This window comes from Chrysochloris asiatica, unplaced genomic scaffold, assembly GCF_000296735.1.
Source record: "Chrysochloris asiatica unplaced genomic scaffold, ChrAsi1.0 scaffold00313, whole genome shotgun sequence".
Classification (NCBI taxonomy): domain Eukaryota; kingdom Metazoa; phylum Chordata; class Mammalia; order Afrosoricida; family Chrysochloridae; genus Chrysochloris; species Chrysochloris asiatica.
The window spans coordinates 733,028-733,761 of NW_006408831.1; positions in this window are offsets into that span (position 1 = coordinate 733,028).

Genomic DNA, 734 nt, shown 5'->3' on the forward strand with positions numbered 1-734 from the left:
TTGATTTATGGTAAATGGTTGGCTAGCCAAGGTACATGTCTATTACTGATATTCCAACTGCATGCAATAAGTATGAACTCTGTTTCATAGAAAAACAAATTCTAAGTTTCAGTGCAGAAGACAAAGCTCTTTAACGATAGAGTTGCATAGGGCTAGGAAAGAGGAGTAGGGCACTCAAGAGTTCTGGGTCAGGAGAAGATGCAGGAGCTCTGACCTAGGCTCTGGAAACTTGGTTGGGTTCTCAAACTGCAGTCCTTGGATTGTGCTGGTCAGTGGCAAAGTTCTTATTGCCTAAGGTGAAATGCAACCTTTAAGTTCAAGGCAATTTGAAGAATTGGCCTTTAGTTTTGAGAAGTCTGTCCTCAAGTTTTGTTGCTGAATTGTCATTTTGAAAATCATGATGGTAGTAAATGATACTTGTTTTCTTAATGGATTTCTTGGAAAAATAACAACATATTAGCAACCCTAGAGTCCTGGTGTGGCACTGTAGGCTAATGTGTCAAACTGCAAAGTCACTTGAACTGCAAGGTCAGATGTTCAAGCTCATCAGCTGCTCCTTGGAAACCCTATGCAGGGTCGTTAGGGGTTGGAATTGACTTGATGGCACTTCACAACAACAACAAAAAGAAAATCTAGGTTGTTTCCCCTGACTGTGTTCCAAAATTTGGGGGGCTACAGGGTTGTATTCTTTCATCATACTTATTCAACCTGTATGCTGAGCAAATAATCCGAGA